The sequence below is a fragment of the Bos indicus genome, chromosome 7 (assembly GCF_029378745.1).
Source record: "Bos indicus isolate NIAB-ARS_2022 breed Sahiwal x Tharparkar chromosome 7, NIAB-ARS_B.indTharparkar_mat_pri_1.0, whole genome shotgun sequence".
Lineage (NCBI taxonomy): Eukaryota > Metazoa > Chordata > Mammalia > Artiodactyla > Bovidae > Bos > Bos indicus.
In genome coordinates, this window is record NC_091766.1 from 31,400,025 (window position 1) to 31,412,549 (window position 12,525).

The window sequence follows — 12,525 nt, forward strand, 5'->3', positions numbered from 1 at the left end:
TTACCTTTTCTGTCCTCTTTCTGACTTCAGAAGGCCTTAATGGTTCTGATTTTTCATCAGTTTGCCAAATACATTCCCATGAAGTGCTTGGCCCAGGTAGAGGTTCGAGAAATGTTTGTTGAGGAAGATTAGAAAGCAGGTAATTCCCATTCTACTGGGCTCATTAGCATCAAAACCACTCATTGCACATGTCCTGCCTCAGGATGTCCCATCTTTGTTCTTTCATCTGAATCCATAAATCCTCACATTTTTACCTTCCAACAACTGCTCCATCCATCTAGGATGACCAGGACAGGATGCCAAACTCACTTGAACTAATGGCCCCATTATACAAACATTTTACAAGTTTTTTTTTTTTTTTTACCCCCAAGTTCTTATTTAAATATTCCATCAACACTTCTAGAACTTCTCCAATCAAAATAATAGTTTTCCGAGACTCCATTGATACCACGTATTAGAGCTGCACATGGTTTCTGTGAAATGAGCACCATTCTAGTAGCGATCAGAATAGAGAAAAATGTACACAATCACTAAATGTTACATAACTTGTGTCTGAAAATGTTACCACATCAAACAATTAACGATATTCATTTATCACTATTTTCCATAGCTTTTTAAGTGGACTTAGCTCCTCTTGGCTGTCTGCCCTGGCTTCTCTCTCTGTCCTGACAGAATACTCCTATGAGCTCTTTTTTTTTCAGTCCTATTGCCAGTCCTACTGCAGAACGCTAAGGTCTGAGCAGTAAGAATGAGGCAGCTGGGGTCAGCTTTCTCACATAAGGATGCTGTCTACCTTTCAGTTGCTCACTCCCTCACAATCCCAATTCTATATTGAGAAAGGTCACAATATGCTGACATTTTCTTCAAGAAACTGAGAATTCACCTTTAACTTTGGCTCTTTCTCACACTCACTCTAGTCACGTAATCCTACTTCAAGTGGACCTAAGGAAGGAATTCCACTCCCTTTTATTCAGTCTTGGAGCTCAGAGTCCTAAATGAACTTCAAAATTCTAGACAAATACCAAGGAAATATTCTGGGGTCTAGACAATGGAATTTCACTGAAGGGTTGCATAGACCATGGAGCAGAATCTGTCCAAGTGAATTCTGCCTTTGCAAACACAGGATCTTCTCCTCCACCAACCCTCCATCTCATCACCAGCCAAATCCTTCCTAGATGTTCATCCCCCTCTTCAGACGTCATTAGAGACTCTTCATCAACTCCAACAAGTCTAAGCTCTTCCTGGCTTGTGGGACACTCCATCACTTTGTGCTACCCTTATAACCTGTCCCTGAGCAGATTTTTGAGGTGGAGATCTGCAGGCAGGAAATATAGGGCCTACTTTGGTAAGTGATACCCACGGGGAAGGAGGGAATGCAAGATTGGGCAGAGAGAGAGATGCCAGGCTATGATACAGTCATAAGAGAGGCCTTTGTATCCCACTGGAGGCCTGGAGCCGGGACGCCCTGCAGAAACCTTCACTGCGGCCATAAGGCCCAGCCTTTGCATCAATAAATGACTGGACACACATTGTGCTGGGAAAGAGAATGGGATCTTGTCCCTCAGCTCTCCTCTGAGGGCTCTCAGCTGAGAGACATCATCCATCAACAGTCCCAGCAGCGAGAGGAATGAGCGGCAAGTCCAGAGCGGGGGTCTGAGGGCCTATTATGGCATCTACCATCCATGGTTTTTCTTTCTCCTCTCCATGCCCATTTTTCTCCCAGATCAGCTCTGTCTCATCAACATCTGTAGTCTCATATCCAGAACCCTGGGCTTTTCCTCCCAATAAGCCACTAACGTCTGTTTCACGAATTTGAGTCTCTCTTTCTCTCCTGAGATATTATCTCTTCTTCAGGTCCCAGTTGTTTGCTGCTCTTGCTGAGCACTCTGCTGAACTTCTTCCACCTGTGGCATAAATTAGCACTTAAATAGTGTCTTCAGTGGAACATTACTCAGTCATGAAAAGGAACACATTTGACCAGTTCTAACGAGGTGGATGAACCTAGAGCCTGTTATAAAGAGTGAAGTAAGTCAGAAAGGGAAAGACAAATATTGTATATTAATGCATATGTATGGAATCTAGAAAGACAGTACTGCTGAGCCTGTTTGCAGGGCAGCAATGGAGACACGGACATAGAGAAGATGTGTGGACGGAGTGGCGGGGAGGGGGAAAGGAGAGGGTGGGACAAACTGAGAGAGTAGCACTGAAACATAGACTTTATCATATATAAAATTAGATAGCCAGTGGGAATTTGCTGTATGATGCTGGGAGCTCTGTGACAGCCTAGAGGGGTGGGATGGGGTGGGAAGGAGGTTCAAGAGGGAGGGGACATACGTATACCTATGGCTGATTCATGTTGATGTACGGCAGAATCCAACACAATATTGCAAAGCAATCATCCTCCAATTAAACATAAATTTCAAAATATATACAGTGTCTTTTAGTTGAAGCACCAATGTCATTGGTTCATGTGCCTGGGGGTGAGGGGGCAGGAAGCAAGGGAAGAAAATGTATATTTTCTCCTCACTTGGATGATGTACTCCTTGAGGGTAAATACCACAGTTTAACTTCTTGTGTACTATACAACATATGAAGAGTGCTGTGCATATTGAAAATTCACAGTACCTCCACAAAAAGTATATATTTAGCACCTAATTATGTGCCAAGCAAGCAGCACTCTATGCACTGGGGTTTCGATTGTAAATAAGATAAAGGTAATCTCAAGGAGATTGCATTCTGCTTATTAAGAACTGGAGGGGCTTTCCAAGTGACTCAGTGGCAGAGAATTCGCCTGTCCATGCAGGAGACTCGGGTTTGACCCCTGGGTCGGAAAGATCTCCTGAGGAGGAAATGGCAACAACCCACTCCAGTAGTCTTGGCTGGAGAATCCCATGAACAGAGGAGCCGGGCGGGCTACAGTCCATGGAGTCACAAGGAGTCAGACATGACTGAGCATGCATGCTGACCTGACACTGATTAAGAACTGGAAGTCAGTTACTTATTTTAACATTTTATCAATCATTATCTAGAATTAATACTTGTAAAAAACTCTAACATTAAAGTCATATGTCTTCCTTACCTAGTGAAGACATCTTGAGGCAATGAATTAACCTGGAAATGTCAGTGATATAGCATAAATTTGTACTCTTACTGCACTCTGATGAGGATGGGGTGGCACCCCATCATGAAGCTCTGCCAGCTTGAACTCACGGCCTCCCAGTCCTCTTCAACAGGGAAAGAGACCTCTCAAGGCACTGGTTCTTTTTTTTTTTTTTTTTTGTGTCTTAGAATTTTTTATTGTATGCCAGACATTGTGTACAAAACAAAGAAAGAGTAGAAGCTTTTTTTTTTTTATTGGTCTTTTTTTTTTTTTTTTTTTTTAATTTTATTTTATTTTTAAACTCCACATAATCGTATCAGTTCTGCCAAACATCAAAACGAATCCACCACAGGTATACATGTGTTCCCCATCCTGAACCCTCCTCCCTCCTCCCTCCCCATACCATCCCTCTGGGTCGTCCCGGTGCACTAGCCCCAAGCATCCAGTATCGTGCATCGAAGCTGGACTGGCAACTCGTTTCTTACATGATATTTTACATGTTACAATGTCATTCTCCCAAATCTTCCCACCCTCTCCCTCTCCCACAGAGTCCATAAGACTGTTCTATACATCAGTGTCTCTTTTGCTGTCTCGTACACAGGGTTATTGTTACCATCTTTCTAAATTCCATATATATGCGTTAGAATACTGTATTTATGTTTTTCCTTCTGGCTTACTTCACTCTGTATAATAGGCTCCAGTTTCATCCACCTCATTAGAACTGATTCAAATGTATTCTTTTTAATGGCTGAGTAATACTCCATTGTGTATATGTACCACAGCTTTCTTATCCATTCATCTGCTGATGGACATCTAGGTTGCTTCCATGTCTTGGCTATTATAAACAGTGCTGCGATGAACATTGGGGTACACGTGTCTCTTTCCCTTCTGGTTTCCTCAGTGTGTATGCCCAGCAGTGGGGTTGCTGGATCATAAGGCAGTTCTATTTCCAGTTTTTTAAGGAATCTCCACACTGTTCTCCATAGTGGCTGTACTAGTTTGCATTCCCACCAACAGTGTAAGAGGGTTCCCTTTTCTCCACACCCTCTCCAGCATTTATTATTTGTAGACTTTTGGATCGCAGCCATTCTGACTGGTGTGAAATGGTACCTCATAGTGGTTTTGATTTGCATTTCTCTGATAATGAGTGATGTTGAGCATCTTTTCATGTGTTTGTTAGCCATCTGTATGTCTTTTTTGGAGAAATGTCTATTTAGTTCTTTGGCCCATTTTTTGATTGGGTCGTTTATTTTTCTGGAGTTGAGCTGTAGGAGTTGCTTGTATATTTTTGAGATTAGTTGTTTGTCGGTTGCTTCATTTGCTATTATTTTCTCCCATTCTGAAGGCTGTCTTTTCACCTTGCTAATAGTTTCCTTTGATGAAGGCACTGGTTCTTTACTGCCTCATCCCTTCTGCTCTAGTTCATGAAGTATAATTAGGCACCTGGCCTTTAACTAACTGCAAGGGAGACCGAGGAGTGTAATGGAAGGAATAAATAAGCACCAAGCACCAACTGTCTCTGTCATAATAGCCAGGGTCTGTTGAGAACTTCTTTGCGACAGTGCTGTTCTAAGTGCTGAGAGAGTTTTATCCAATTATTCCACTGTGGAGGAGGGTCCACATCAAGAATTGTTCTCAGACCCCAGCTGGGTGTCCTGCAATTCAACCACATTCTGACACTGTCTACCTGAGCAAAGCATCCGATTTCCCAGGTTAAGGGCTCAGTCCTACAAGACTGCTCCCCCCTCCGCTCCCCCCTCCAATTCAGAGGCCAATTGCAAAGCCAGATAATCCCCAGTGCTCCTGTTACAGATTGGAGTTTCCAATAACCCCTTCCCTGGGTCAGTTAATTCGCTGGAGCAGCTCAGGGAACTCAGAGAAACATTTTACTTACTAGATTACTAGGTTTTTTTGTTTGTTTTGTTTGTTTGTTTGTTTTTACATCAGAATGTATACAAAACTCAGGAACAGCCAGATAGAAGAGATGCATAGGGCAAGGAGGCCGTGGAGCTTCCTAGCTGCCCTAGGTCTCTGCTCCAATTGTCCAACATCCCCCTACTCCTCACCTAGGCCACTTAGCAGGAGTTAACAGAAATCTCTTGAGTTAAAGCTGGAGAAGAAAATGGCAACCCACTCCAGTATTCTTGCCTGGAAAATCTCATGGATGGAGGAGCCTGGCGGACTACAGTCTGTGGGGTTGAGTTCAACACGTCTCAGAAACTAACACTTTCCCTTTCCGTTTCCTTTTAAGTTAAAGGGTATAGACATAATAAAGGAAGCTACAAACAAACAAACAAACAAACAAAAACAACAGATGGAACCAGCTGGGACCTAGAGGGTGACAGATTTGACCTCCAACAGTCTCATTATACACTGATTTCACTATATTAGCATATTAAATGACACACCATCAACCACAACCAGACATTAAAGGCCAAAGGTCTTCCCCTGTGGCTCATTTGGTAAAGAATCTGCCTTCAATGTTAATGAGCAGTTACTTGAAAATAAAGATATATAATGAATTCGCATTCTTTGTGCTTCCTAGTTTAATGGCTAGTGTGTGATGACAAGCCCTGGTGGCTCAGATGGTAAAGAATGCAATGTGGGAGAGCCAGGTTCCATCCCTGGGCCAGGAAGATCCCCTGGAGAAGGGAGTGGCAACCCACTCCAGTATTCTGGCCTGGAGAATCCCATGGACTGTCCATGGGGTCACAAAGAGTCAGACAAGACTGAGTGACTTTCACTTTCATTTTAAGGGCCAAAAACCAATAAATAGAGGGTGGCACCCTACTCCCTGGGAAAAAGCTACTCCTTCCCTAGCTGACTAGTGCATATGCCACCCCATCATTAGCAACCCCCCCGGCTTTGTCTTTACTCTTCAAAATTAAATTCTTCTCACCACGTGGACAAGAAGTTGATCTAAGAACTTAGTTCCCCTCTTCCATTCTTTGGCCACTGAGTAAAGCTTGTGCTGTGTCCAAATTAGCTTTGGTTTCCTTATTTGGGGGCTCAAACCAACTCTAATGGTAAAGGAACCCTCCCCCCACCAAGGCAGAGGCTAAAACCATTCTCCCCATTTCTTCATGCATTCACCAACCTGATAGCTCCCTGAATGCCATCTTGGGGTTTTTCTGGGAGGCTCCATTACACAGACATGATTGATAAAATCATTTAAGTCTCCAAGGTCTCTCCCCTCCCCTGAGGTCAGGGATTGGGGCTGAAAGTGTGTGCTTAATCGCTCAGTGGTGTCCTACTCTTTTCAACTCCATGGTCTGTAGCCCCCCAGGCTCCTCCATCCATGGGATTTTTCAGGCAAGAATACTGAAGTGGGTTGCCATTTCCTTCTCCAGGGAATCAGGGATTGAACCTGGGTCTCCTGTGTCTCCTGCATTGCAGGCGGGTTCTTTATCCCCTGAGCCACTGGGGAAAGTTCCAGCCCTCTAATCACAGTTTGGTTCTTCTGGTTACCAGTTAGCATCCTTGGACGCTTTCCAAAGGTCATCTCACTAACATGACAAAAGGCTCCTTTGACCTTCCAGCTCCACTTGTGACATCTCACTCCTCTATAAGCAAGTGTTAGTCTGTCAGTAGTGTCCGAGTCTTTGCGACCCCATGGACTGTAGCCCACCAGGCTACTGGAGTGGGTTGCCATTCCCTTCTCCAGGGGATCTTCTTGACCCAGGGATTGAACTCAGGTCTCCTGCATTGCAGGCAGACTTTTTATTGTCTGAGCCACCAGGGAAGCCTAGTTCTCTATGTGCTGTGCTTGAGAACACTTTTTAAATTCTTGCTGTTTATAACCATCATTAGTAGTTCAACCCTTTCAATAAGCTCCCTTTGAACTAAAAAGTCATACCAAAGTCTGTCAAGAACCTTACTATTAAGCTGAAACCATTGATGATTAAAATTTTATTGTCTGTCCCTCCCAAAATCCTTACGATGGTAACAGACTATAGAAACAGACATGTTTTATGAATAGGAGTCTTCAGTGACAGAGCTTCCCAGGTGGTGCTAGTGGTAAAGAACTCACCTGCCAATGCAGGAGATGTAAGAGACGCGGGTTCGATCCCTGGGTGGGAAAGATACCCTGGAGGCGGGCATGGCAACCCACTCCAGTATTCTTGCCTGGAGAATCCCTTGAACAGAGGAGCCTGGCAGGCTACAATCCATAGGTTTGCAGAGTTGGACATGACTGAAGCAAGTGAGCATGCACTTCAAGTGACAGGAAAGCAAAGTCCTTCCCCAGGGCTTAGGTTTATATACAAGTTTTCTCGTTCCTCCTATACTACCCTGACTCCTCTTATTCTTGTTTGCATGAGAACCAAGAGACCATAGATAATTGAAATTAGGTCTGCCTTAATGACTTGATGGACATGAGTTTGGGTAAACTCCGGGAGTTGGTGATGGACAGGGAGGCCTGGCGTGCTGCGGTTCATAGGATCGCAAAGAGTCGGACACGACTGAGCGACTGAACTGAACTGAACTGAACGATGGGTTAACAAGCTGAAACAGCTTGAGATGCCCACACTAGGTGAGAGAAGAGCCTCTATCGCCACCTGCTGGGCTCCACGGTTTGTATCCGACTACCCAGTCCCACCACTATCAGTCCCTGATACCAAATCTCTAGCTTCTGGCTTCTTTTGCAAACTAAATGCCCTCTGACGTTTGTCAATCTCTCTGTTTCAGTTTGGATGGAACATTGTTACGAAAAATAAATACAAACTTTAGCTTTAAGCATCAACTACTCTTTCAGTTCAGTTCAGTCGCCCAGTCGTGTCCGACTCTTTGCGACCCCATGAATCGCAGCACGCCAGACCTCCCTGTCCATCACCAACTCCCGGAGTTCACCCAGACTCACGTCCATTGAATCGGTGATGCAAGGATAATAACTAACCATGTCTCCACAGCATTCAGTTGCTTCCAAGACCTTTTCATTAAATCTAACTGAAAACACTTCCCAGGATGCAATTTAAAGGGATTATTAACTACATGCCTTGATTAGCCTTGGTTGGTAGAATAAATAAATTGGCTGAATAAAAATAACTTTCTTCTTTGTGAATATCCTTATTTTACAAGGTGGGTATTGCTGAAGGTTTTGGTTTCCTGAAAAATATAGTGAGCTGTTAGAGTGCTTTTCCAGTTGTATATTGATTTGTAATGATTTTTGGCATTTAATTTCATACAGCTTTGTATTTTAGCTATCTGATTATAGAGAAACTATTGATATGGACATCTTCAGGGTCTAAAGCTAAATTTTCTAAGTCTTTTCTGGAGTGTTTAAGAGAACAAATGTTTCAATTTAATCAGATAGATTTAAGAAATGAACAAAAGTTCCCAGTATTTAGAAATTTTCTGAGTGTGATCTTTTGCTGTCCCCAAATTCTCCATTCCTTATATATTCACTGTCACTCAGACTTATTTGTAAATACATGGCTGGGAAAATGGAGATGCCAAGGGGTTCACAAATTAGTAGAAAAGATGCAAAATGATTGTTACTGCTGAAACAAATTAGCAAGAGTGGGTGAATGGAATTCAGGACTGAAGATTTATAATTTTTAAACACAAACTACATAGTGTTCCTGAATGGAAAGAGTCCATTTTGTAAAAACTCTAATTCTTCCTAAAAATTTTTATCAATTTGATTCAATACAGATCAAAATCCTAGCAGCATTATTTATTTGACATGCTTGATTGTAGAATTCATCTAAAAAATAGGTAAGAAAAGTCAATTAAAAAAAATACCTTTTCCATATCCTATAAATGTGTACTCTAAAGATACAGCATGTAAAACATGTGATAATGTTTCAGAGATAGGAAAACAGATCAACAGAACACTAATCTGTTTGATATGGGGAAACTTCAGGGAAGAAAAAAAAAGTTAGATCCTGACTATGCACCATATGTGCATATGTGACTGGTGAAGCAAGTAAAGTCTGATGCTATAAAAACCAGCGTTGTATAGGAACCTGGAATGTTAAGTCCATGAATCAAGCTAAATTGGAAGTGGTCATACAGGATACGGCAAGATTGAACATCAACATTTTAGGAATCAGTGAACTAAAATGGACTGGAACGGTTGAATTTAACACTACTATAGGCAAGAATCCCTTAGAAGAAACGGAGTAGCCCTCACAGTCTACAAAAGAGTTCAAAATCCAGCACGTGGGTGCAGTCTCAAAAATGACAGAATGCTCTGTTTGTTTCGGAGGCAAACTATTCAATATCACAGTGATTCAAGTCTATGCCCTGACCAGAAATACTGAAGAAGCTGAAGTTGAACAGTTCTATAAAGACCTACAAAATCTTCTAGAACTAACACCAAAAAAAAAAAAAAAAAAAAGATGTCCTTTTCATCATAGGGGATGGGAATGCAAAAGTAGAAAGTCAAGAGATACCTGGAGTAACAGGCAAGTTTGGCCTTGAAGTACAAAATGAAGCAGGGCAAAGGCTAACAGAGTTTTGCCAAGAGAGCCCACTAGTCATAGCAAACACCCTCTTTCAACAACACAAGAGCCAACTCTACACATGGACATCACCAGATGGTCAATACTGAAATCAGATTGATTATATTCTTTGCAGTCAAAGATGGAGAAACTCTATGTAGTCAGCAAAAACAAGACAAGGAGCTGACTATGGCTCAGACCATGAACTCTTTATTGCAAAATGCAGACTCATATTGAAGAAAGTAGGGAAAACCACTAGACCATTCAGGTATGGCCTAAATCAAATCCCTTATGATTATACAGTGGAAGTGACAAATAGATTCAAGGGACTAGATCTGACAGACAGAGTGCCTGAAGAACAATGGATAGAGGTTTGCAATATTACACAGGAGGTGGTGATCAAAACCATCCCCAAGAAGAAGAAATACAAAAAGGTAAAATGGAGGTCTGAGGAGGCCTTACAAGTAGCTGAGAAAAGAAAAGAAGCTAAAGGCAAAGGAGAAAAGGAAAGATATATCCATCTGAATGCAGAGTTCCAAAGATAGAAAGGAGAGGTAAGAAAGCCTTCCTAAGTGATCAATGCAAAGAAATAGAGGAAAATAATAAAATGGGAAAGACTCATCTCTTCAAGAAAATTAGAGATACCAAGGGAACATTTCATGCAAAGATGGGCACAATAAAGTACAGAAACGGTATGGACCTAACAGAAGCAGAAGATATTATAAAGAGGTAGCAAGAAAACACAAAAGAATGATACAGAAAAGATCTTAATGACCCAGACAACCACGATGGTGTGATCACTCACCTAGAGCCAGACATCTTGGAATGTGAAGTCAAGTGGGCCTTAGGAAGCATTGTTACAAACAAAGCTAGTGAAGGTGATGGAATTCCAGCTGAGCTGTTTCAAATCATAAAAGATCATGTTGTTAAAGTGCACACTCAACGTGCCAGCAAATTTGGAAAACTTAGCAGTGGTCACAGGACTGGAAAAGGTCAGTTTTCATTCCAATCCCCAAAAAGGCAATGCCAAAGAATGCTCAAACTACCGCACAATTGCACTCATCTCACACACTAGTAAAGTAATGCTCAAAATTCTCCAAGCCAGGCTTCAACAGCACATGAACCAAAAACTTCCAGATGTACAAGCTGGATTTAGGAAAGGCAGAGGAACAAGAGATCAAATTGCCAACATCGATTGGATCATAGAAAAGGCAGGAGAATTCCAGAAAAACATCTATGTCTGCTTCATTGACTATGCTAAAACCTTTGACTGTGTGGATCACAATAAACTGTGGAAAATTCTGAAAGAGATGGGAATACCAAGACCACCTTAGCTGCCTTCTGAGAGACCTGTATGCAGGTCAAGAAGCAATAGTTACAACCAGACATGGAAGAACGGACTGGTTCCAAATTGGGAAAGGAGTACATCAGGGGTATATATTGTCACCTTGCTAATTTAACTTATATGCAGAGTACATCATGTGAAATGCTGGACTGGGTGAAGCATAAGCTGGAATCAAGATTGCAGGGATAACATCAGATACACAGATGACACCACCCTTATGGAAGAAACTGTGAGGAACTGAAGAGCCTTTTGATGAAAGTGAAAGAGGAGAGTGAAAAAGTTGGCTTAAAACTCAACATTCAAAAAACTAAGATCATGGCATCTGGTCCCATCACTTCATGGCAAATAGATGGGAAAATAATGGAAACAGTGAGAGACTTTATTTTCTTGGGCTCCACAATCACTGCAGTTTGTTACTGCAGCCATGAAATTAAAAGTGCTTGCTCCTTGGAAGAAAAGCTATGACCAATCTAGGCAGCATGTTAAAAAGCAGAGACATTACTTTGCCGACAAAAGTCTGTCTAGTCAAAGCTATGGTTCTTTCCAGTAGTCATGTATGGATGTGAGAGGTGGACCATAAAGAAAACTGAGCACTGAAGAATTGATGCTTCTGAACTGTGGTGTTGGAGAAGACTCTTGAGAGTCCCTTGGACTGAAAGGAGATCCAACCAGTCCATCCTAAAAGAAATCAGTCCTGAATATTCATTGGAAGGACTGATGCTGAAGCTGAAGCTCTAATACTTTGGCCACCTGATGTGAAGAACTGACTCATTGGAAAAGACCCTGATGCTGGGAAATATTGAAAGCAGGAGGAGAAGGGGACAACAGAGGATGAGATGGTTGGATAGCATCACCGATTCAATGGACATGGGTTTGAGCAAGCTCTGGGAGTTGGTGATGGACAAGTAAGCCTGGCATACTGTAGTCCATTGGGTTGCAAGGAGTTGGACACGACTGAGAGACTGAACTGAACCGATGCAACATACAGCTACAAAATTTCAGAGGAATTAAAGGCTAAATGTAGAAACTGGAAATTGTTAGAAGAAATATAAGAAATTATAGAGTCTTGGCAAGGGAAAAGGCTCTTGAAATTACACATCATACTCAGAAAATGTAAGTGAGCAGGACCCTGTGGGGCCTTCCCAGAACAAAAAGCCCCCCTACCACCTCTGTTCCATGCCCTCTGCCTGCCTTTTTTGTCTGCAGAAAAATTTTAGTCAAAGGATAAAATTAATCATAGAAGCAAGAACATGCAGAAAGTAAAACAGTCAAACCAGACCCTTAATAAAAGTTGAGCCATTAAAAAAGTCAAGGACCTTTAGTTCCTTCTCAAGATCTACAGATAACATCCTGACCCAGGTGTCCTTCGAGCTGTTTTGCAGATCCTGAAACCTTCACCAAGTGGAAGAAGTTAACTTTATGCTGCCCACAAGCAGGTGGACCCCAGACCAGTTAGAACCAGAAGCTTGATGATGTTGACTCTCAATTGCCTCACTACCAACCAATCAAAAGAACGTCCGTGAGCTGATCACACACCCCACAATACCCTCCCTCACCCTGTCTTTAAAAACCTCTCCCTGAAAGACTTTAGTGAGTTCAGGTCTTTTAAACACTAGTTGCACTGGACTCCTTGTTCG